Here is a 23,851-nt window from a genome sequence, read left to right on the forward strand (position 1 = left end):
AAATCTGTCAGTATTTGCTCCATGTATTTTGGGACTCTGTTGTTAGGTGCATACATATTTATAATTATTAGTTTCCTGTTTATTTTCCCCATGGTCAGTATATAATGACTATCCTTGTTCCTCATAAATATTTTTTGCTTAAAGTCTATTTTACCTGATATTAGTATAGATGCACCAGCTCTCCTTTGGTTACTACTTGCATGGTATATTTTTTCATCCTTTTCTCTCAACCTACTTGTGTCTTTGATTTTAAGGTGGGTCTCTTGCAAACAGCACATAGTTCCATCATGCTTTTTAGCCTTTCTGCCAGTCTCTGCCATTTAACTGGCAAGTTTAATGCATTTATATTTAAAGTCACTACTGATAATACAGGACTTTCTTCTGCCATTTTGTTATTAGTGGCCTGCCTTTGTAAGTCTTAATACCTTTATTGATCCTCACTTCCATTAATCACTCCCTATAACTATTTATTTGGTTTTTTGTGTGTTGTATCATTTTAAGCATCTTCTCATTTCTGTCTGGATATATTTTCCATCTATTTTATTTGTGGTTAACATTGGGTTAATATTTAACATCCTAAATATAAAGCAATGACATTTGGTTTGAAATAGCAACTTAACTTCAATAGCATGCACATACTTTTCCTATACTCCTCTGTCCCTTTACCATGTTTTTGTACTTGTTAACACTTATATCTTTCTACATTTTATGCCCATAAACATAGATTTTTCATTACTTTTTATGCATTTGCATTTTAGCACCTGTAGGAAGAAGTGGAGTTACAGACCAAACAATACACTACAATAATACTGGCATATATAATTACTTAAATACTTACATTTACCACTGGTCTTTATTTCTTTGTGCTGCTTTGAACCTCTGTCTAGTGCCCTATGTTTTCAGTCTGAAGAATTCCCTTTAACATTGTTTATAGGGCAGATTTGGTGGTGACAAATGCCTGCAGCTTTGGTTTATTGGAGAATGTCTTAATCTTTCATTTTTGAAAGGAAGTGTCACTGGATATAAAATTCTTCACTGGCAGTTGTTTTCTTTCAGTACTTTAAGTATTTCAACCCACTGCCTTCTTGTCTCCATGGTTTCTGATGAGAAATTAGCACTCCACTAATTGGGACTCCCTTGTATATAATAACACACTGTTTTTCTCTTGCAGCTTTCAGAATTCTCTCCTTGTCCTTTGCATTTAATAGTGTGATCAATATATGATGGGGTATATTTTTCTTCTTGTTTATCCTGTTTGGTTCACATGTTTGGCTAAGTTTGTGGCATTCCCCTTTCTTTCTTCTCCCTCTGGGACTCTCTTAATGGATATATTTGCATGCCTGATGATCTCACAAAGGTGTCTTAGGATATTTTTGCTTTTAATATTTCTTCATTCTCCTCAACCTGATGCTTTTCAAGTGTCTTGCCTTCAGTTTCACTGATTCTCTCTTCTGCCAGCTCCAATTTACTCTTGCAAACCTCCTGGGCATTTTTCAGTTCAGTTACTGGGGTCTTCAAGCCCAGTAGTTCTGCTTGGTTCCTTTGTAAAATTTCTATCACTTTGCTAAGACTTTCATATTGCTTGTTTCTTGTTTTACTGATATACTTTAGTCCTTTCTCTGTATTTTCCTTTGACTCCCTGAGTATTTTCAGATCATTCTCAAAAGGCTTTGTTGGACATCTTCACAGTCTCATCTTCTTTGTTGGTATTTTCTGGATTTTTATCCTCTTCTTTTGGATGGGCTATCACTTCCTGTTTCTTTGTTTTCTACTCTTTTGTTGCACACTGTACATTTTAATATTTTAAAGTGCTAACTCTGGGATTCATTCCCTGAGATGTCTGTTTTTTGGTTTTGTAGCCAGCTGGTGATTAGACAGAGATTTTCCTGAGCTTCAGCTCTCCTGTCAGGAAGGTCTGTCTAAGACAAATGCAGTGTGTGGGGTTTTTCCTATTTTTTTCAGTCTCTGTCTTGTCCTGGGCTTTTGGTTGTTAGTTCTTTTGGAGTTCCCCTGATTACATGAGTTTGGTTATCTATTCTGTTCTCAAGAAACAGTCTTCCCTCTTCCAGGTGTATGAAGCGAGAGGACTGTTTTACCCAGACTGGCCACCTCTACAGGCTTTTGCCCTCCTTTTGTTGTCCCCAGATGCCTTTGCCTGGAGGGCAAATTCTGGGAGAAGGGCACAGTGTAGAGTACTTTCCCAAGCCAGTCTTTCCCAGCCAAAACTGGCCAAGGCCCCATGAATGGGGTGCAGACTGACTCCAAAGTGCCCTAGGAAAGGGATCAGGAAGGGTGCCCAGAGCTTCTCTGATGACTCCCAAATCTGAGCTTTCCTAGCCTGCTCAGTGAATGCAGTCCTTCAGCTAACTCCTCCACAACCCTGAGAAATGCAGCATCTTTAAATCTCCCACTGCCACTGCCCCCTGCCCAAGGTGGGCTGAGTGATGTATGTCACTGTCCTTGTCTGGGATGGGTTGAAACAATAGCTGCCAAATTCAGAGCCAGGCCCTCAAGAATCTGAATTTGCTAAGCAAAAACCATGATCAATGATCAGCCACACTCACTTCTTTTCTTGAGGAAGAAGACTTTTATGCTCCTTTTTGTCACCAACAGCTAGCCTAGGGCTTGACACCACAGTGGCCTGCCATGACAGTTGGGGGTATGGGCACTAGTAGTTGTCTCACAGAGAGAGTAATTTACTGTTATTTGCCATAATTTATCAGCCTTTTACCTCTGTTCTCTGCTGGATATTATACAGTGTTCTGGCCTCTGAAGTTTCAAAATAGTTGTTTCAGACAGTTCCTGCCTGTTTAATAGCTGTTTTGGTGGAAGGGCTGAGTCCTGGAGCTCTCCTCTGCTATCTTCCCACAATCCTCTGTCTGGCACATCATTTTTACATTACAAAACATCAAAGAGAGAAGACCCTATAACTTCCAGAGAAAAAAATACATCACATCCAAGGATTCATAATCAGAATGGCATTGGCCATCTTGAAAGCAGCCCTGGAAACTAGAGGAGAGTTGTGTGATTCCTTTAAAATATGAAGGAAAAGAATTTTCAGAATTTTCTATAGCCAGCTGGTAGTCGATTACTGGAAGTGTAAGGAATGGACAAAATTATTGAAGGAATCTCCAGGACACTGGTAATGAGAACCTTGATTTGCCCAGGAAGCAACTTGTTCAGCTTCATCCTTGAAACAAGAGGGTGGAAAATTCCAGGAGGATGGAAAACTCAAGGAGGGATATTTTCAAAGGAAATGGTGTGTGTGCATATGGGTATGTTGCAAGGTAGTAGGTGATTACTAACAAAGTATATGAATTTATTTTGAGAGAAATTTTGTAATTCTGGAAGTTTGCAAAGAATTAGTGATAAGCACATAAAAAATTGAACTATTAAAGAATGTCCTTGACTTCAGGAAAAAAGTAATGCAGAAGGATGGACATGTATTCATGATATACTACATGGCTTAACTGTGAACTATATTTACACAGTTATAATAATATAAAACATCAAAAATTTACTTAACCAAAAATTGTGAAATGACTATATTGGGAGTAGAAGAGAAGGGAATCACCGATGTTTGTAAGATGTGGGACAGTAGCGTTAGAAATATATTTTCATCTTCTATTTCTGAAAAACAACAGATAATGAAATGGCTAAAGTTGAAAAACTAAGAATATAAGCATATTATTAGAAAAGGTTAAAAATGGTTGCTTCTGGCAAGTGAGATTTGGAAACAGGGCAGCATGAGGCATTGTCATATTTGTAATACTATGTGAATTTTAATCTATATATATTAATTTGATGGCACTAAAGATTAAATGTAAAATATAAGAGGCTCTACTAGATGCACACTAAAGTACTTTCCTATACTTCCATCCTAAGGATCTATATTTTTGCTATTAATTCCAAAGGTGATTGACCACAAAATGTAATAGTATTCTGAAGTTGAATTAATTAATTACTTCTAGCAAAGAGAACTTGGGGATAGTTCATTAGGGAGAAAAAAGAGCTGGACCTGTAACAAAGTATCAGATTTTAATAGTGGGTACGCGAAAAGTGGAATTCCAGGCAAAGGGAATGAAATAGTCAATACTTTCTGGCTATGGGAAAACCCAGTCATTCTCTTGGAGTCCTGGTTGCCCCTAGCACAGACAACTAACCTTAATCACTGCCACAAAGTGCTAGACCCTTTCCGCCAATTCTATGTAAGGACATAAGGCCACAACAGCCCTTCGCGGCAAATATCAGAACATCATCTCATGAATAAGGGAACTAAGATTTAGAAAGGTTAAGTCACTTGCTCAGAGATATCCAATTAGTAAGTAGAATTTAAATCATATATATATATGGCTAAAATGTCTATTCTCTTTCCATTACTCTGCCTTCTGCAAAGCAATTGGACAAAATTTATATACCCAGTATACAAAAACACCTTGTAGGAATACAAAGACAGGTCAAATAAGCAAACGCTAGGGGGTCAGGCCCTGTACTTCGTGGCCCCCCCACCTCTAGTTCTCGCTCACCACATCCTTTCTGGCACAAATCCACAGTTAAGCTTTCTACCAGGGAGAAAGAAACATTTTTTAAAAGGTTTTGTTCAAGATTCTTAGTTGTAAACAAGAGAATCTACTCCGACTAGTTTGGAGAAAAGCGCTTAATTAAAGAATATTAATCCCTCAGAGGTATCACTGGGAAAGCGGAAAGAATGGAGTCAAGTCTAAGCTCATAGAAAAAGAAAAAACAGTACACCACACTTCCCCATCCCCTCTCACACACAAACCAACCAAGCAGCAAAACTGTTCTCCATGAGTAAATGTGCTGCTTCTGTGATTACACACAAGATGTCAAGACCTGATTTCACTGCAGTTGCTAAATGTTACTTTGGTTTCAGGAATTCTACCTTGTAATTGCTCTGTCCCCTAAAACCCAGACACTCTTGAAGCCAGCTCTAACAGCAAAATGGAAGCTCTATGTAAAGACATGTCCTCATGTTGATGTCTTTCAAATCGAAGATCACTTAGAGGCACATGACTGGGGAAGCTAGGCCACAGGTATCCATCTCAGCTGCAAGAGAAACTGAGAGGGAAAACGAACTTGGCCCAGTGGTTAGGGCGTCCGTCTACCACATGGGAGGTCCCCCGGGGCCTCCTTGACCTGTGTGGAGCTGGCCCATGCGCAGTGCTGATGCGCACAAGGAGTGCCCTGCCACGCAGGGGTGTCCCCCACGTAGGGGAGCCCCAAGCGCAAGGAGTGCACCCATAAGGAGAGCCGCCCAGCGCAAAAGAAAGTGCAGCCTGTCCTGGCGCCACCCACGCTACCCCTGCCGCTGACGACAACAGAAGCGGACAAAGAAACAAGACGCATCAAATAGACACAGAGAACAGACAACCGGGGGAGGGAGGGGAATTAAATAAATAATAAATAAATCTTTTTTAAAAAAAGAAAAGAAACTGAGAATTTAAGTTTTGAATTCTGAGTGAGAAGGTAGGAATTGTTACGTGTGAATTTTCCCAAACATAGAAAGTGTATTTAAAAGATGCCGCCACGTAGCCACGAATATGAAATGGGTCCATTATAAACCTATTCAAAAGAAATAAGGAGTCAAGGATCAGTCCCAGGTGTTTGGCTCAGGGAAGCAGGCAAATGGTGGTATCCTTACAAAGAAAGGGAAAGCTGGGGGAAGAATAGGTCCGGGCAGGGGAGGAGGAGAATGTGATTTTAGTGCTACAAGTGTTGGGTTTGAAGTGCCTGTGAGATACGTAAACAGAGGTATTTAATTGAATATTAGAGCCTGGGAGCGTAGATGAAAGGCCAGGATTCTAGAAAATGCCCTGGAGTCTGTAGGACAGGAACAGATTGTCCAGGGAGAGAACACTGAGTGAGAAAAGGTCATCTGTGGAGCCAGGGGGAGATCAGACTTAAGTGATTGGGTAGAAGAGAAAGAGTCAGTCCTTTATTGTTAATGGAACCACAATTCTACCAATGACCTAAGCTCCAAACCTCATGGTCTTTTCCAATCCTCCCTCTTCCTTGACCTCTACATCTACTTGGCATCATCATATTGACAATACCAGTGATAGGGCTAAATCAGGGGTGATGGCAGTCAAGTAAGGTTGTGATAAATTTGAAATGATCAATATACCTGAAACTAAGTTACCCCTTAAATATTAATATGAAGCCTGACTGAAGAAACTGTCCCTGTGTTAAAATGCACCAGTGTGCCCGAAGATAAGAACAAGAGGGATCAAAATAGTGTTTTTTAGTATTTACAGCCCAACATTCATATTAATCATTTACTAATGAATTTTTAATGATAATAATCCATCATGCGATTTGTGTGTTATGAAAAGCAACCCCAGGCTTTTCCTTCCTCTGGTAAGTCTATTTTTGAATTTACTAGTGACAAGTAGCACAGCTGGGTGAGCTTTTCTGCAGTGCCAAAATGGTCCTCTGATCCCTAGGGTTTTCGGCATAATTAGAAATTTTACAATTTACTCTTGTTTCTTTTCTATTTCCATTTACCAAAGTAGATGAGGTAAAATTACAAAATGGTGAAGAGAGTTAACGCAGCTGATGGTAAGTTGGGGGAGGGGGCTTAAGTAGGACACTAGGTAGGTAGGAAGTGAGGGGAGAAAGAATAGAAAAGGCATCGGGTTATTTTGATATTATCAGACTTAGTTGAGGTTTGGGGTGACAAACGATTGTTGTGACTATGAGACATGCAAGTTGTGTCTCTGATGCCTGGTTCCTCCAAATTCTTGAACACATGCCCAGGGTGTATCTCCAGTAAAGGAACATGCCTTGAAACTATCAGATGAAGGTGTGCCAGGCACTAGCAACCTCATGAGTCAGTTGGGCCTGACATTCTTTGGTTCAAAATATCAAAGACATGACTTGAAGCTTCAGCCTGTTTTTCTCAACTAAATACTAAAACATATGCATCTTTGGAGAGTTTACATTCCTCCACTCAGCCCCTACTTCAATGAAACTGTCATGTCCAAATTTTAGTTGCAGCTTCTTCTCCCTATGTACCGATGGCCCAGAACAGCGGTTTGGAAGTTTATCTCCATTCTCACACCCGACTTTGGCTCATTGGCCAACCCACTACCTCTATATTCCATCTTTGTCCTTTTTCCAAAGAAAACACAACATCCTTCTTTAAAAAATCTTGATAAGATTGAGACAGGCACGATTTTCATAGCAGATTCTGGCCTTAGTGCCCTGAGCCACCTGTGAGGTACTTAAAAGCATTATTTCAATTTAATGTTCCTAACAATCTTGCAAAGTTAAATACTCTTATTATTCCCTATTTATGTAGGAGGATATAGAGGCTTAGATGTGTTATGTGAATGGACAAAAATCATACAACTAATGACCAGCAGAGAGAGGGGTTGAGGTTCAGCAGCTTGGTGGCAGTGCACAGGCTCTTAAGTGACAGGCCATGCTCTTAAGTGACACAACACTGCCCCCTCGTGACAAAATGAAGCTCACCCCTACAACTAACAGGATAAAAAAGAATGCACATCAGCAAATAGAGGCACAGGAGGTAGATAAAGAGTCTTGCTTAGAGAAATCCCTTTTTTAATCGTTTGCCCAACTCCACTATAACTAGGCTTTCCCGTTGAGTCTCCTTACCTAGCTCTTCCATAAAAAGCTTCTTTCTTTTACTCTCACAAAGGCTGAATTTCTCCTATGATTCTGATTGTAAAACAAAACAAAACACAAGTCCATACTGCTTAGTTCTTTAAATTCTAACAATTCTTTAAATTCTTTAAATCCAAACAATATGGCCACTCGAGGACATTTCCCCTGAGCCCAGAATCACAACACTATGTATATATTGTTCCCACTATGGATTTATTCTTCTAGGCTTTCTATAGCTCACTGTTCTTTCATCTCTACTCTGCTACTGGCATTTAGTCGGATAACTGTTCACTTCGAGTAACTGGACTGGAGGTCGTAGAGCACCACCCAGACTCCCTGACCCCCACAATTAAAGGATTCAAACCTCCAGCTGCAGGGAGTGTTGGCTGCTGACAGAGAAGTTCCTCTCATAGAATGTCCTTATGTTGAAGGGTGCTGCCTCACCAAGGTCACATCTCTCCTTGGAGGCAGTCCACAGCCAGTGACTGGCTGATGGGGAGGTTCAAAGTTCCACCCCTCCTGCAACCATCAGTCCAGTACCCAGCTGGGAGACCCCATTACAATTGTAGACCCCAATTGTAATGGGAGACCCCATTACAATTGTATTACAATTCAATTTCTCCCTCCTTCCAACCCTGCCTCCCTCAGCTCCTTTAGAGATGTTGTTCCTAAGAACACTTCCCAACAAACCTCCTAGAGAGTGTTTCTTGGGGAACTGACCTAAGGGAATACACATCTCTTAACTGCAGCCATATTTACAAATACTGTCACTTGAAATAAAGTGCAGAAATGCAAAGTAGAGATATGTACCAGAAAAGGACATAAATACAAAAGAAAACAAACACAGAAAAAAGAAATGAAACACAAAAGAAAAAATAAAGATAAAAAAATAAAGAGTACATGAATACAAAGTACAGAACATGCAGAAGGAAACTAATACATGAATCAGGAGTCCATGAACCAGTCCTCCTCATATGCTGGTAGAAGCGTGTGATAATTTCACATTTTATAATTGTTATCATGTCACATAAATACCCAGCCCCCAGTTTTTTTCACGTCTACATAAAGAGGTTTACTTAGATGTTTTCTATGACCACTTCAGAGAGGGTCCAAAGCTTTACCTCGAATCCTGATAGTGAAAACACTTACCATCTTTCCTACAGGGTTGTGTTTGAAGAGTTTTTGTTTTTTCCTTGAGTTGTTCACCTAGTCTTCTGATATGGTGATTGGAGACACAGCTCTTTCAATTATGTCAGCATCAAATGTGTATACAGCATGGTTCAATTGTAGGAAACCACTGGGCAATAACATTTTGATTCCTCTTTAGGAAAAAAATATCTTTTAAGTTGGTGCTAAAAACTCTTACTAGGAAAAACTCACTTAACCATATTAGCATTAAATGTTTTAGTCTCAAATATTCCAACACAAAATTGCTCCATTGCTTTTCAGCACCATCACACCTCCTGGGATCCCTGAGGACCTTCCTGATGTTTTGGTCCCTTCTTAGAATGGAAATATCAGAATAAAGTCATGGATCATGACAGGGAAGATGAATCACTGTTAAATGAGAATTCTCAGTCTCAAGAACATAGCTTGTATAGTCCTAAGAAAATGATGAACTTAGGAAGGGGGTAAAAAATAATAAGTAAGGGAAGCCGACTTGGCCCAGTGGTTAGGGCATCCGCGGTTCAAACCCCGGGCCACCTTGACCCATGTGGAGCTGGGCCATGTGCAGTGCTGATGCGCACAAGGAGTGTCCTGCCACGCAGGGGTGTCCCTGCATAGGGGAGCCCCACGTGCAAGGAATGCACCCCGTAAGGAGAGCCACCCGGCGCAAAAGAAAATTCAGCCTGCCCCAGAATGGCGCCGCACACATGGAGAGCTTACACAACAAGATGATGCAACAAAAAGAAACACAGTTTCCCGTGCCGCTGACAACAACAGAAGTGGACAAAGAACATGCAGCGAATAGACACAGAGAACAGATAACTGGGACAGGGGCTAAGGGGAGAGAAATAAATAAATCTTTTTAAAAAATAAGTAAAATAATAAAAAGATAAAATAAAAAATAACAACTTAAATTATTTTATCTTTACTGTTATTAATTTCCATTATAACTAATTAATAAAGATGGAAAGAGAATGGTGACATAAAGGCTAAAGTTCCAACATTCACCTGTTCTTTGTCTCACAAGTGTGGAGGACAGAAAAGCTTACATTCAGTCAGATTAATATTCTGTGTTGCTTCATAACCACTCAAAAATAGCTGGTAGGTGAGTCAGTCAACAATAGCAATTGTCATGAAGTGCCTTGATGTGCTCTGACTTCCCCTCCTTTTGCTTCTTGTAGGCTGGTGTCCTTTCAACTATTCCCATTGTGGAAGGGTAGGAGAAACTCCTGGGACTACTGAATATTCACAGGTTACAAGACTATCCTACAAGCCTGAGAGTGGACCACGTGTAACTGATGACAATGAATACAATTATGTACTTTAAAAGTATAATAATTATGTGAATCATCATTAGCTCAGTATTCAGAACCCCCTGTAGGATAGCAAACTCACAGCAAGCAGCTCAAGGTCTGCTCCTCTTGGTGCCCTTTAATTTGATAAGTAACTCAGGAGGTAGAAAGGAGGTGCGAACAAATGGCCTGAATGTGTATAGATACGTGTGTGTGTGTGTGTCCTTATTTCAAAATCCCAATAATTTCAAAAGCAAAAGAGGTGACTCTGTCTCTCTTCTTTCAAAAGGTCCTCTTCAGGGGGCAGACCTTTTAAATGATATAACATATTTTAAAAAGTTCTGGAGTGAAGGGGGTTTTCAGACACATAGAACAGAAACCGAATGATGTCCCCTGGAGTCATGCAAGGTAGGAGGGCTGGAGAAGGCAAACAGGTGGATTTGTTCAAGGATGTGAACACTCTAAAAAAATAACTTTATCTGTAGTGTTCAAATTGTGGAAGGAAATGAGTAAACCTGGATCAGTGATTTTATAGTTAAAGATTCTTGAAAAAGCATTACAAATAATTATAACCTAGCAATTCCACTTTCTGGTATTTACCTTCGGAAATAAAGCTATGCAGTCAGATTTAAAATGGCTACTTGTCCTAACCCAACTTTTAACAGTAAAATATAAAAATATCTGATAAGGCAAAACTGAGAGAATAGCCACCAAAATGATTATGAAGAAGAATATGAGACAGGAAATAGTTCAGGATGTTGCATTATCCGAAAACAGTAAAAGCCTACATATTATGTTTCCTAAATTTCATAAATATATATGCGGCAGGAGTTTGTGATAGAAGCTAGCTTTAGTCCTAATTAGGCATAAATTAAGCCCACAAAACATATGGGAAACTGGCTTCTGTTCTCTGCTTAGCCCCACTTTATCAGACTGGGGCAGGCTAAGACTCTCATCTTTCAGGGAAAGGGAGAATGTTTTGAAGAGTGAGGATGGATAGGGAAACACAGACCCACCTCAGGAAGCGGAGAGAGAGCAAGTGAATACTTAGGTCCCGAGCATTCTCCAGGCTCAACTACAACCCTAGGGATGGGAGCAATTTTTATACCCATTTTCAGATTGAGGCACACAGAGGATTACTTGCCGAAGATATAAGTAGAGAAGTCAAGATCTGATCCCAAGTAATTTCTCTCTAGAGCCTGAAATCTTAACCACATACCAATCTACTCTGGTGTAAATAAAATAATAAAGGACATTAGCACACTCACACCACACTTACCTTACAGTTAAACACAACTGGCAAATAAACATATGAAATCTTTATCAGTGATCAATTAGGAAAATAATTTAAACCACAGTGAGATGCCATTTAACGACCATAAGAGAAACAAATATGAAAGTATAACAAATACTGGTGAGAATGTGGATAATTCAGAAATGTTATTCACTGCTGAGAGAAGTATAAACAGGTACAGACAATTTGGAACATAATTTGGCATCATCTATTAGTTTTGAAGACACACATATCCCATGACACAGCAATCCTAGTCCTAGAGAAACTTTCTAGCAGCTCTGTTTGAGAAAGGGAGGAGGCAGATGTAACTATTAGAATTTTCCAGAGCAAGAGCACCAATAAGAGATATATATATCAGTATTTTGATCTTTTTGCTTTGTTTATGTAATTTATTTCTAGTCAGTAATTCCTGTTCCAGACAGCTTATGCTAGCAAAAAAAGGTAAAAACAACCTGGACATACCAAAAAAAAGTATATAAAAATTATAAATTCTTTCATTCAGCTCATTTGCTTTTGTTTTGGATGTTATTAATAAAACAATATAACTTACTGTCAATAAATGAGAAAATGTAACCAAAGAGAAGTAGGGAAAAAAAACACTCATAATCCCACCATCCAGAGACAACAATTAATAATTAACACTTTTGTCAATTTTCATTGTCTGTAAGATAATATAAAAATATTTTGTTATACATGTCTTATAATCTACCCCAATTTATTTAGTGAAGCTAAACCAAAGGGCAAAAAATTAAAATTGCACCCTCTTTCTTTTCTTCTGTATATTAAAGGATTTGGAAAGTAATTCAATCTTTTTCTTAAGCCAGTACAAGAGTTAGAGCTTGAATGGAGAAAAGCTTTTGTTAGGAGCATCAGCTTCAATCAGCTGGTAGTGGTTGCGTGAGCACTGTTTTGAGACCTGTAGTGAGAAAGCATCTGAGCTGTGCATCACCAGTTCACACCCAGGGCTCAGAAGAGGGAGGCCTGGTGAAAGCACTCATGCCCTCTAGCTGCCACCACAGCCTACAAGGCCTCTTTGTTACGTGTTAGTGCCTCCTATTTTCTCTGTTTCCACAACTAAGTGCTCTAGAATACTCTCTTTACATTCTGCATCTTTCTTTATTGTGACCATTTGAAGCTGGATAGACCCCAGAAAATGCTGTGCTTAAAGCTGGTCCATTCCTGTGGGTGTGAACCTGCTGATTAGGCTACTTCTGTTAAGGGTCTTTCGATTAGATACTTCAATAGGGGTATCCAGGGGTGGGTCTTAATCATCTTATTGGAGTCCTTAATAAACAGGATGAATTCTGGAGACAGAGAAAAAGCAAAGGAAACTAAAAGCTGAAACAATGAAACCCAGAAGAGAAAGAAGAGACCAACAGATGCCAGCATGGGCCTTGCCAATGACAGAGTCTAGGATTGGTCGTCGGTCTTCCGGGAGAAAGCATCACCTGATGATGCCTTGATTTGGACATTTTTATGGCCTCAGACCTGTATGCTTGTGAGCAAATAATCTTTTCTGGTATATTGCATTTCAGCAGCCTAGTAAACTAAAATATTTATCTTCCTCTTTTCTGGCCTCTGTTGATAGGTACCTAGTTTACTCTTTTCAAACAGAAAGGTTGTGTAATTGAGATCTTTATGGCACCAGATTTGCCTTGAAGTAGAGAAACTACCCTTAATATCATAATGGATGCCTGGAAACCTGTAATGGCCAGGAGCATTAACAATTTTAATAACTTAATTAATATGCTATTCATTGTATACTATTAAGATTTCCTAAGAAGGGTTAGCAATGTTATACATTGTATAATATCAAGATTTTCTAAAGAGGTAGGGGCATTGAAAAGGAAAACATCAAAGCTTCCACTTGTACTTTATATTGCTGACTGCAGAAATTTCATTTAGATGTAGGACTATTATGGTGATAGAAGGAGACAAAGTTAGGAAGAAATTGCAGAGAAAATGGAATTGAATCAGGGTTTCATATATTAAATCTCAGTAAAACTTGAGACATCACATCAATTCACCTATGCATTTTTATAATATCTCCTCTATTACCATAAGCCAAATTCTCATTAGTCTTGGTAGAATATGGCTGGACTCAGGAAATACTTGGCTACCAAGGGGAAGGGTGCTAAATTTGTATACAACATAAAATTTCTTTTGAAACTAATGCATAATTACAGGATTACTGTACCTTGTAATCACAAGGTTACTACAGCCTGAAAAAAAATCTCTTTTAACTTAGTTACCCAAGCTTTCTCATTTTTGCTTCAAGAGAAGTAACTTGATATAAAGGAAAGAGCAAGGACTTTAAAATTTTACACATCTTCAAATCCTGACTCTTCATTGACTAGCTATTTGATGTTGACACAGTACTCAGCCTCTCTGGGCTTTGTCTTGTAAAGTGGAAGTATAATGCCCACAGGCAGGAATTGTGAAGAAAAGTATAATAATGTGCACCTATCACCTAGCACAATGAGTAGGTCCTGGTATGAGCTTGGTAAGTGTTGGCTGTGCCATGTGCATCATGGGAATAATAACCCAAGATTTAATTCAAAAGTTGCCATTTATTTTCACTTCAAAAATTTGATGGATCTTGATGCTATCTGCCATGGTCTCCTCATTCCACCTTCACGAGATGCTTCTTAATTATTGTTTTCTTTTGGCAGCTGTATTAAACAGCCAAAGGGATGCTGATGCAAAATACCAGAAATCGGTTGGTTTTTATAAAGGGTATTTATTTGGGTAGAAGCTTACAGTTACCAGGCTGTAAAGCATAAGTTACTTCCCTCACCAAAGTCTTCTGCCACATGTTGGAGCAAGATGGCTGCCAACAACTGCCAGGGTTCAGGCTTCCTGGGTTCCTCTCTTCCCAGGGCTCGCTTCTCTCTGAGCTCAGGGTTCCTCTCTTCCTGGGGCCTGCTTCTCTTTTCTCACAACTAAGCTCCTCTGTGTGCTTACTTCCTGGGCCTCCAGCTCAAGACTCCAACTTCCTTTCTCTGTGGTACATATTTTCTTTGTCCCCATCCACCAAGGGGTGGGGACTCAATGTCCTACTGATGTGGCCCAATCAAAGCTTTAATCATTATTTAATCAAGTAAAAGTAAAACCTATGAATCCAATATATTCTAATATGCCCAGAGGGACAGACCAGTTTACAAACATAATTCAGTATTTATTTTTGGAATTCATAAAACACATCAAACTGCTACAGCAGTCTCTCTAAATTTTCTTAATTTCTGTGACCTACTAGTTCTTCCATAAGGTATGATCACAGCCAGAACAGCAAGCAGTAGTCTCAGGCAGACACACCATGACCACAGACTGCCTCGCATTAGGGCATGAGAGCCGAACCAACGAAGAGGAAGGAAGCTTATAGTTCTTAATAGATGTTAACTGTGAGAGCAGAGTTCTAGTATGAGCTGCTCCAAGGTAGCTCTAGAAGTGACTTTCATCTCCTGGGAGGCTCTTCAGGGGCTTAATTGTCTTCTGGTGACAAAAATAAAGGCATCCTTGACCCTATCTTCCTTGAATCTCTTTCCTGCTTGTGACCTGGGTGATTTCTGAGGCACTGGGTTACTATGGGATTGAGGCAATTCCAAGACATGGAAAATACGGGGTTACAAAAAAGAACATAAAGTCAGAAGTTTGAAGCTACCAGGCCTCTCTTTCTTCCTAGGGGAGAATGGATTCATGAACTGCAACATACAGAAGTGCCATTCCTATTAACTCCTACTGAGGTTTGCTAATTCTCCCTAAATCTCAGGCAAGCCACTAAATCCTATAACTGTAATCCCTGAACTATGATATTCCTTAATATCCAGACCCTCAAAAAAACACTCCCACTTAGAATGAAGTCCTTTTATAGTTTATAAACCCCTTCCACATACATATTTTATTTGACTTTAATGCCTCAATTATTACTTATGAGGTAAGTAATACTTCCCAGAGGCTTCTAATTCCAAGATAAACTGTTCTTCATTGGACCACAGCCACATCATCTGACTCCTTCTTCATTCCAGCTCCCTCCCCTCTGAAATTGCCTATAGTACATCATTAGAAAATTCTCACCACACACATGCACACACACCCTATATTACAGCCACAACAAAACAGTTTAGAGTTATGCTAAGTATAGAGAGACAGTTCAAGTGATTATACAAGAGTCAAGATAAGTGAGAATGGGTTTTGCAATCAGAATGTCTGGATTTGAAACCTTATTCCCCCACTTAGCTGAGTAACTTTGGGCAAGTCACTTATTCTTTCCATGCTTCAATTCCCTCACCTGTAAAATGAAGAGTATCATAAAGCTGCTGTGAGGATCAAGTAAGTTAATGCATGGAAAACACTTAGATTAGTACCTGTTATATGGCACAAACTTTTTATAAGTGTTAGCTCTCATTACTAAATTGGAAAATCAATTTTCCAACTCAAGAATTCACAGGCACTGAAACCACTCATCCACAAAGGAGAAATAAAGAGATGCCCACTCCACTCAGAGGGAATGTTTCATTCCCAGTAGGGATGTCCTTCATTTTTCTCATTTTGTGGATCTTCAAACAGTTTATGAAAATACATTTTTAAAATCTCTATGGTGTAGTTCAGAGCTGAGGCAGAATAAACTATTTCTATCACGAATTCAGCTAACCTTAAGCCTATCAACTATTACTAGCTCACATTTCAAGAACTTTCATACATCCAGTAATAATAATTTAAATCTTCTAAACTCATCGCTGCAGATATCTAAGCCCTTTGGAAACAGAATTGCCTCATATTCAAAGTCTATCTCACAGCACAACGTATCAACCTCTAAGAGACATGCAATCTACAGACTATACAGCCAACTTTCTTTTTTATTGGACACCTATTATATTCCAGACACTATACTGACTCAGAGAAATATAACAGAAAACTAGACAGACGTAGTCCCTTACTTTATAGAGCTTAAACTCTAGAGTTGTGCCATTCAGTATAGTAACCACTAGCCATATATGGTTATTTAGACTTAAATTAATTACAATTAAGCTAAATATATATTTCCTCAGTCACACTAGCTACATTTCAAGTGTTTAGTAGTCATATGTGGCTAGTGGCTATCACATTGGACAGCACAGATACAGAAGATTTCCAGCACTGTGAAAAGTTCTACTGGGCAATGCTGATGAAAAGATAAAAGTTCTATTGGGCAGTGCTGATGAAAGTGAAAGATAAAGGCAAATAAACAGGCAATAAAAATACTTTGTAAAAAATCTCCATAAAGTGCAAAGCAAAAAATCCCTAACTCAGATTTGAGGACACAGGGATTAAGGAAAACTTCTTGGAGATAGGGACATCTAAACTGAGAATTGTTTGTTTATTCAATAAACAAGTGCCAGGTGCTGGCCAAGGTGCTGGGGATACAGGAGAGAATAATACAAACAAAATCTCTTCCTTCATAGAGCCTCAGTAGAGGGAGACAGTCAATAAGCAGACACATGTATGGATGAGATGATTGTTGTTGTGTCTCCACTTGGCTTCCAGAGCTACCTCCCCTAGGCTGAAGTGCTTTCTAGCTGTGGTGGGCTGTCACCTGCCTGAAGACTGGGGAGTATACCAAGCCTTTATCATGCATTAGGTGATGATATCATATATACTCATAACTTTCACAATTTTCAGGTTTATTTTCCTAGTCCATTATGTCAGAAGGGGCTCACAATAATCACTAGCTTAGATTTCATCTCAGGGAAGCTGTCAGTTGGAGCAGAAAAGACTTCTCTAGATCAGTCTGACGAGACAGCCGTCTCACTTCACCAAGCAAAAGAAGAGAAGAAAACTAATAAGATTTTCTTAGTCCTCAATTCATTACTTTGTGATTCTGGGCCGTAAATATATGAGTGCAGTGATTCAAATAATCATTCTTTAGATGTTTAAGTTGATGTTTACCACTAGTTGGAATGCACCAGAAGTTAAACTCACTTTTTTTTTTAATTTTAAAAGAAGCTTTAGATTACATAATATTACATCAAAAATATTGGGGGATTCTCTATATACCCCACCCCCACACACACACACACAATTTTCCCCATCAACATCTTTCATTAGTGTGGTACATTTGTTACAATGAACACATGTTGAAGCATTGCTACTAACCATGGGCTATAGTTGATAGTTTACACTTTGCACCACACGATTTTATAGGTTTTCACAAAATGTATCTGTTACTGCATCTGTTATTGCAATGTCATGCAAGATAACCCCAATGTCCCTAAAAATGCCCCATGTTACACCCATTCTTCTCTCTCCCTCCCCTCATAACCTTTGATGGCTGCGCCTTTATATCATGATGAACTCACTTCTAAGCCTTCCCCCTTTCAGTTGCCTCTCAGGTTTCTTCTTTCCTTTCATTTTCCCTTCAATATCCTCTTGGCTTCAGAGAGGCAGGAACTTCCTCCCCTGAAGACCAAATCTGAAAGGTAAAAGGAAATCCTCTATGTAGCTTTCTCCTTTTGATTTCTTAAAAATCTTCTCCCTCTCTCAGATCCACCCACACTAACAAGAGGAGGATGTTAAGAAGATTTCAATTATAAATGGAGGCACTGTTTTTTAACTTGATCAAGCAAATGGAATTTAGCATAAAAACTATTCTAGAGAGCTCCCTGTGGTGCTGGCCTGTGCATCCTGGTGCTGGCTACTTACACCAGCCCCCCTCCTCCCCCAGGAACCAAGAGACCCAAGGCCTCCACCTCGCCCTGCTACATTGATGAGAAAGGTTACAACAACAACAACAAAAAAAAAACGACACACTCAATGGGGAAGGCACTCCCTTTGGGGTGATGGCAACCGTGGTAGTTTTGCAGCATTGCGCCTGCACTAAAGGCCATCGAACTGTACACTTGAAAACAGTGGGTTTTATGAACTATGAATTTTACCACAGTTGAAAAAATTAACAATGCACAACCTACAGCCTCTCGAGACAGGCAGTGGTCCTCACCAGCAAAAGAGGGCAGTGCTGGGAACTGGGGTGCTGAAGGTTGATGCATCACCCCAGCAAGCACGCGTAGCCGGAGGAGATCAAACAGGGGCCTCAAGTGAGCAGACCTGGTACTACAAACCACCACGTGGCTCGGAATCAGAATGCCTGAACCAACACACCGCCTTCTGGCATAGGACAGCAAGACCTTCTTGCTTCTAATAGAACTCAGGCAACAAATGCACTCCATTAACTTCGCCTGGGCTTGAGTTTGCCTTCAGCAGCCATGCAAGTATTCACCGTCCCCACCGGCGAGCTCCCGAGGTTTCCAGAAACCGGGTTGTAACTCAGTGAGCTCTGGATTTGACAAGTCTCCTCCTGGCTGGGCACTTGGGAGGGCCTGGAGCAGCCCTGTGTGGGTAAGTGTTGGCTGTGCCCTCCATACGGGGTGACGTCAGAGTGAGGTTAACCCGGTCCAAGAAGGCATCATCCCGGCTATGACAGCCCCCCACAAATTCAGGCCTCATTCTTCCAGGAGCTGGGACCACTGAGGAGGGATGCAGGTCATCCCAGTCCCACCCTGTGCCTCCTGATGTCATCTGCCAGCCAGCTTCGAGAGGCAGGCTGGCGTGCATCCTGCCAGCCCTTTGATGCATCTGGGTAGGACTCCCCACAAGTCCTCTGCCTGGCAGCCCAGCCCCTGTGTGCATCCCTTGGACACCAGCTGTGCCTCCCACCCCACACACAGCCCTGCCACCACCCCTCACCGCCCCTTTCACAGCCTTGTCTCTCCTTTTGCAGGACACCTGTCTCTATTAGTCAGCCAAAGGGGTGCTCATGCAAAATACCAGAAATTGGTTGGCTTTTATAAAGGGCATTTATTTGGGGTAGGAGCTTACAGATTCCAGGCTATAAGGCATAAGTTACTTCCCTCACCAAAGTCTATTTCCATGTGTTGGAGCAAGATGTCTGTGACGGTTCAGGCTTCCTGGGTTCCTCTCTTCCCAGGGCTTGCTTCTTTCCAGGCTTAGAGTTTCTCTCTTCCTGAGGCTCCAGCTAAGACTTCAGCATCAAACTCCAAGATCAAAATTCCAACATCAAAAACCCTCCAACTCTGTCCTTTGCCACACCTTTTATCTGTGAGTCCCCACCCACCAAAGGGTGCCCTACTGGCACAAGAGGTTTACATAATTAATCAAGTAAACCTATGAATCCAATATAATCTAATATGCCCAGAGGAAAAGATCAGTTTACAAACATAATCCAATATTTCTTTTCTGGAATTCATCAATAATATCAAACTGCTACACTGTCCTTTCCAAAACTCCACCTCTCCCTGTGGCCTCTCAAACAACACTCCCACAGACACACACCAATCTCTCCTGTGGTCAGGGAGAACAAGCTCCACAGAGGAACAACAGAACATTCCAGAAGCATGTGTCTCTGTGACCAGGCCTGCTCTGATCCCTTCCACTTCCAGTGGTTCATTGTGGGTTAGGTTATGAAATTGTTTTTTATATATAAAAGTTCTGTTTAACCTCATGCCAGGTGGGACCTGGTGGGCACCAGCCCTTGGCAGCAGGTATAAGGAAATTCCCTTGGGGTCCTTTAAGGACAGAGGGCACCAGCTCCTACAAAGGTAGACTGCAACAGCCTGGTCACAGAGGGGTCTGGTACCTGCTGCTAGTCTCCCCATTGCTCCTGGGCCCTGGTGATGTCAGCCCTAGGAGAGGGACCCACATATTGACCAACTCAGAAAGGGGTGATTTCCTATCTGAAACAATGGAGGCAAGAAGGCAGTGGTGTGACATAAGGTGCTAAAAGAAAAAAAACTTCCAGCCAAGAAATCTCTGCCCAGCAAAGCTGGCATTCAAAAATAAGGGACAGTTCAAAATATTAACAGATAAACATAAATTAAGAGAGTTTGTCAATAAGAAACCTGCCCTTTGAGAAATACTAAAGGGAGTTCTGCAGGTTGAAAGGAATAAACAGGAAAGAGAGAGTTGGAGGAAAGTGTAAGAATAACTGAAAAGATAAAAAGAGAAATAAAAATAACATATGGCATACATAAACCTAAAGAAAATATAGCTAATGTAAGTAATTCCTTGACACTAATAACATTAAGTGTTAATGGCTTAAGCTCTCCAATCAAGAAATACAGACTGGCAGAATGAATAAAGAAATATGACCAATCTACATGCTGTCTACAAAAAACTCACCTTAGACACAGGGACACAAGGAGGCTAAAAGCGAATGGTTGGAAAATAATTTTTATGCTAATAATAACCAAAAAAGGGCAGCATTAACTATACTAATATTGGACAAAATAGACTTTAATTGCAAAACTGTTGTAAGAGACAAAGTAGGACACTATATATTAATAAAAGGGGAAATTTATCAAGAAGAAAGAACAATCATAAACATTTATGCACCTAACCAGAGCACCTCAAAATATGTGAGGCAAACATTGAAAAAACTAAGTGTAGAAATAGATACCTCTACAGTTATAGTTAGGGGCTTTAATATACAATTATCACCATTAGACAGAACATCTTGACAGAGAATCAATAAAGAAACAAAGACCTTGAATAATACATTAGAGGATCTGGACCTAATAGACATATACAGAACACTGCAACCAAATACAGCAGGATATACATTCTTCTCAAGTGCACATGGATCATTCTCTATAATAAACCACCTTCTAGGCCACAGAACAACTCTCAATGAATTCAGAACGACTGAAATTATACAAAGTAGTTTCTCTGACCACAATAGAATGAAGCTGGAAATTAGGGGCAGAGAAGATTAGGCTCAAATATATGGAAGTTAAACAACACACTCTTAGACAATCAGCAGGTCAAGAAGGAAACTGCAAATAAATCAGTAAGTACCTTGAAATAAGTAAAAATGGCAACACTGGAGAGGGAAAAAGAGATGTGATGTGGGGCATTTTCAGGACTTGGTGTTGTCTTAAATGATACTACAGGGACAGATGCTGGACATTACATATCCTGCCATAACCTAATGAATGGACTGGGGGCAAGTGTAAACTACAATGTAAACTATAATCCATGTGGAGCAGCAGGGCACCAAAATGTATTCACCAAATGCAATGAATGTGCCACAATGATGAAAGAAGTTGTTGATGTGGGAAGAGTGTGGGGTATATGGGAACCTCTTATATTTTTTAATGTAACATTTTTTGAGATCTTTGTATCTTTAAAAAAAAAGCCAAAAAATATATTTTTAAAAAACCTATAGGGGAAGCTGACTTGGCCCAATGGCTAGGGCATCCGCCTACCACATGGGAGATCCGTGGTTCAAACCCCGGGCCTCCTTGACCCGTTTGGAACTGGCCCATGCACAGTGCTGATGTGTGCAAGGAGTGCCGTGCCACACAGCGCTGTCCCCTGCACAGGGGAGCCCACGCACAAGGAACGCACCCCATAAGGAGAGCCGCCCAATATGAAAGAAAGTGCAGCCTGCCCAAGAATGGTGCCGCACACATGGAGAGCTGACACAAGATGACACAACAAAAAGAAACACAGATTCCCAGTGCCACTGATGAGAATAGAAGTGGTCGCAGAAGAACACACAGTGAATGGACAAAGAGAGCAGACAACTGAAGGTGGGGAAGAAAATAAAAATAAAAACCTCTGGGATGCAACAAAAGCAGTACTGAGAGAGAAATTCATAGCCATAAATGCATATATTAAAAAAGAAGAAAGAGCTAAAATCAAAGGTCTAACTGCACACATAGAGGAATTAGAAAAAGAACAACAAACTAACCCCAAAGGAAGTAGAAAGAAGGAAATAACAAAGATTAGAGCAGTGCTAAATGAAATTGAAAATAAGAAAGCACCAGCAAAAATAAACAAAACCAAAAGCTGGTTCTTTCAGGTTAATAAAATTGACAAACTCTTAACTAGACTAACAAAGAAAATAGAAGAGAAGATGCAAATCCATAAAATAAGAAACAAGGAAGGGGATAACACCACTGACCCCTCTGAAATGAAGAGTATCATAAGAGGATACCTTGAAAAATTGTATGCCAACAAGAATGGAAAATTTAGAGGAAATGGACAAATCCCTAGAAACACACAGCAGCCTTCACTGATGAAAGAAGACACTGATGAACTCAACAGATCAATCACAAATAACGAGACTGAATTAGTCATCCCAAACCTCCCAACTAAGAAGAGCCCAGGACCAGATGGCTTCACAGGTGTATTCTACTAAACATTTCTGAAAAAGCTACCAACTAACCTGCTTAAACTCTTCCAAAAAAAAAAAGACATGGAAGGAACATTGCCTAACTCTTTCTACCCTAATACCAAAACCAAACAAAGATGCCACAAGAAAGGAAAATTATAGACCAATCTCTCTAATGAAACTAGATGCTAAAATCCTCAACAAAATGCTTGCTAATAATATTCAACAACATATCAAATGAATTATACACCATGATCAAGTGGGTTTTATCCCTTGTATGCAAGGATGGTTCAACATAAGTAAATCAATCAATGTAATATATACCACATAAACAGACTGAAATTTTAAAAATCACATTATAATCTCTATAGATGCAGAAAAAGCATTTGACAAAATACAGCACCCTTTCCTGATAAAAACACTTCAAAAGACAGGAATAGAAGGAAACTTCCTCAACATGATAAAGGGTATATATGAAAAACCCACAACATTATATTAAATGGGGAATTCCTAAAAGCTTTCCCTTCTAATATTTGGAATAGACAAGGATTCCCACTGTCACTGGTCTTATTTAACATTGTAGTAGAAGTACTTGCTTGAGACTTAGGCAAGAAAAAAGATATAAAAGGCATCCATACTGGAAAGAAAGAAGTAAAAATTTCACTATTTGCTGATGATATTATCCTATACATAGAAATCCCTGAGAAATCTACAACAGAGTTTCTAGAGCTTATAAATGAGTTCAGTAAAATGGCAGATTATAAGATTAATGTGTGAAAATCAGTAATATTTCTGTACACCAATAATGCACAAGTTCAGGAGGAAATCAAGAAAAAAAACTCCATTTACAATAGCAACTAAAAGAATCAAACACCTAGGAATAAATTTAACTAAAGGTGTAAATGACTTGTACACAAAAAGCTACACAACACTGTTAAAGAACATTTTTTAAAAAGATCTAAATAAATGGAAGACTAAACATCATTAAGATGTCTATTCTGAAATGAGTTTATATGGCTATGAGTCTCTAAAAAAGAGTCTGGAGGTTGTCAGAAGGATTGCCCTTATGCACACCTGAGCAGAGTCTCAGAGACAGATAAAGTAGATACAACCCCAGGTACTGGTCGTTTTGAAGGCTAAAGAGACCCACAGGTTCTATGGTCATGGCAGATGGGGTTCACTGCCATGTCAGTTGGCCCTTCTTTGGAGCTGTTGTTTCTGCGTGATGGAGCTGGACTCAGATGAGATCTCTTTTCACAAGCCTTTCATGCTACTTTACTGGAA

General features: G+C 39.8%; 1 protein-coding gene across 3 annotated transcripts in view; it reads right to left on the bottom strand.

Annotated features, from left to right (window-relative positions):
- Positions 1-23,851, bottom strand: part of AIM2 (absent in melanoma 2) — a 140,854-nt gene that overhangs the window by 25,968 nt on the left and 91,035 nt on the right. The window contains exon 1 of one of the 3 annotated variants that reach the window (XM_058309935.2): positions 17,736-17,823. The exons of the other annotated variants lie outside the window; for them this stretch is intronic. The gene's annotated coding sequence lies outside the window, so the exon portion shown is untranslated. Of the gene's footprint in view, positions 1-17,735; positions 17,824-23,851 lie in introns of those variants that run through there. 3 annotated transcript variants of the gene reach the window in all.

This window comes from Dasypus novemcinctus, chromosome 13 (genome assembly GCF_030445035.2).
Source record: "Dasypus novemcinctus isolate mDasNov1 chromosome 13, mDasNov1.1.hap2, whole genome shotgun sequence".
In the NCBI taxonomy this organism is placed as follows: domain Eukaryota; kingdom Metazoa; phylum Chordata; class Mammalia; order Cingulata; family Dasypodidae; genus Dasypus; species Dasypus novemcinctus.